Source organism: Amphiura filiformis, chromosome 7 (genome assembly GCF_039555335.1).
Source record: "Amphiura filiformis chromosome 7, Afil_fr2py, whole genome shotgun sequence".
In the NCBI taxonomy this organism is placed as follows: domain Eukaryota; kingdom Metazoa; phylum Echinodermata; class Ophiuroidea; order Amphilepidida; family Amphiuridae; genus Amphiura; species Amphiura filiformis.
The window spans coordinates 56,583,655-56,586,575 of record NC_092634.1 but is presented as its reverse complement, the minus strand read 5'-3'; positions in this window follow the sequence as shown (position 1 = coordinate 56,586,575).

The window sequence follows — 2,921 nt, the reverse complement described above, 5'->3', positions numbered from 1 at the left end:
AGGAATAATGATACATTCCGAAAGCTCTCAAGTGAACCAAAAATAAGCTTTGAGTAATTGTTTAACTTTCTTCATCTTAATTATGTCGCATTTGCAAAACCTTGAAATGTTTGTATAACATAACGACGTATTTGCTGATCACCTATACTGCGCAAGCCCAGTATGTCGTATCTGTAATTTGAAGAATTTGCCGTTTCACATAGTGACGTATTTGCACGACGTATTTGCGCTACTGGATCTGCTGTTTTGTGCTTTTCACATAATGACGTATTTGCGCAACTGTTTCACATAGTGACGTATTTACATGAAGTATTTTATTTAATATTAATCATTTGCAGAGTAAGTTATGCTCTAATAGTGAAAAGTGAATTACATTGAAAATATGGTATATTTGCATTACTTTTAACCAGAATCGATCATACTGTTTTAATTAAGATTATGCAGCAAATACGTCAGCATGTGATGCGGCCGACGATTTATAGTTCAAAACATCCCATATAAATTGTATGCAGGTGTGGTTTCCGTCCCAATCCACAAATATCGCTAACACCACTTTACCACTGCCACTGCTCTTAAATTAAAAATGGAATTTCGTTGACAATTTACTTCACATCAATACCGTCAATAATCATGGGTTATAGTACTTATTGTTCTCACAGGGTTTGGTTGAAATAGACTTTTAAAATCCTATTTCAGTTTAAAAAACTGTTCATATCGTGAGATCAAATTTTAACCAAAAGTCATGCATAATGCGTTTTTACAAGTTGATCACAAATGACCTTTGACTTCTGTATAATGCCCTCGTTCACTACTAATACATGACAGATACCATAGTGAGCTATTATAAAATTGGATTGATTAAGCCCATATTTATTGGTCGAGCTATGAGTTTTAAAATATTGGACGAGACGTAGTCGAGTCCAATATTTTAGAACTCATAGCGAGACCAATAAATATTAGGCGTAAAGCATCCAGCTTACGGAACGTTCTTGCTTGTCCTGATTTCATCGAAGTGAAATTCCAGGATACCCACATTCTCAGGGACGTGTGAAATTTTGCTAGCGTGGTAACCACAAATCGACTCCTTTTTTCACGATTTCTCCGGAAATACATCGACTTGGAATGTCATATGGTCAGGATGGTAATGAGAAAAATATGATCGATTATATGATACCAAAATATCTTCAACAACGAGGTAGATCTGTAAGATGAGGCTGTCGATCTGGCCATGGACCGTTAATATGACCACACTAAGTTTTTTTTATAGTAATGCTGGTTTATTCTGTTATTCTCAGCAGCGTATTAATTTACGATACTAATACCAGTGTCACTACTGTATATATATTTTAATTATAGTGCCAATTCTTTGTAGCTTATTATATTATATGTGCATTTAGTGCTTTTGTTTTTAGTGCTTTTGTATGTGAGTCGATATTAACGATTAATATTAAAACGCAGTTTGGTTGCATCTAAACTTATTTGTGGGCTGACTCTTTCCAAAACTTATCATTGAAGCCGAACGAGAAGAAAATGATGTACGCCTTGCAGAGAAGAAATGATGATAGCAATCCACCAGAGTACCTCCACGGCTGCAGTGTAACTATTATATATGTATTTTTATTATCGTGCCAATTCTTTTTAGCTTATTATATTATGTATGTTTTAGTGCGTTTATATATAATTTATGTTAGTCGATATTGATAATTAGTAAACGCAGTCTAGCCCTTTCACGCACCGTGTCCTCATATGAGGACGGATAATAAATGCACAATAAAAAATGTATTAATATCCCTTCATCAATGTGCAATGTTGCATTACAATGGCAAGAGAGGGCAGTATACACTCTGAGCTTTTATAAATGCCTACAGGCTCTATTTACCCCCAGGCACATTTCTAGAATTGGGATTTCACAGCCATGTGCTATTCTTTATGATCCCTAGATTCTGCCAATTTGTTTACCCGTTTTATGACGTAGGAAAGTGACTACAATTTTTTTATTAGTATTTATAGATGTTATAGAACATAATGGAAACAACTATATTGTGACAAATATTTTAGAATACTTGAAAATAGTGAAAAAACATGTGTCCTCAAATGAGGACACTGCTCCATTGTGGTGTCTTACTATAGCGCCCTCCCGTCCTCATAAGAGGACACTGTGCATTTAAAGATGTAACATTTACCATGGTGGTATAGGAAAGTACATACATATAGAATGAAATAGGCCTGCTACAGAGTGAATGTAATTATGATTGTATTTCAACTTGAGTTGATGAACTCTAATTAGGCTAGGAATAACATCTAGTTGAATTTTAATTCTAATTTACAAGTTGTAATTCATGAAATCTAATTCACAAGTTGTAATTCGTGAACTTCAATTCATTTGTATGCATGTACATGGTTGCAGACATGTCACTTGTTTCTGGGTTTTTTTGCCTGAATTCCTTATTTTGTAAAGTCCAATAATATTTCTACATCATTTTTAGCCCAAGTTGTTTACATTTTTACATTTTACCCCAATTTCTCTATTATTTCAGAGAATGACTTAAGTCTTAAGTTTTTCTATGTAGATGTAGCATGTAAATATTTGTAAATATTGACACCCTTGTTGCGCAGTGTCCTCATATGAGGACATGTGCATAATTAATTAATGGAACACCGCCCAAAAAATTGACACTGGGTATGTTCTTGTAATCCCTTTAGATGTAAAATAACACAATATAAAAATTTTTGTGAATTTAAAACTTAATTCGTGCATGAAAGGGCTAGCTCCACCTAAAGTTATTTGTGGGCTGACTCTTTCCACAACTTGCGCGCCTTATCATTGAAGCCGAACGAGAAGAAAATATGTACGCCTTGCAGAGAAGAAAGGATAATAGCAATCCACCAGACTACCTCTACGTCTGCAGCACTTGCAATGA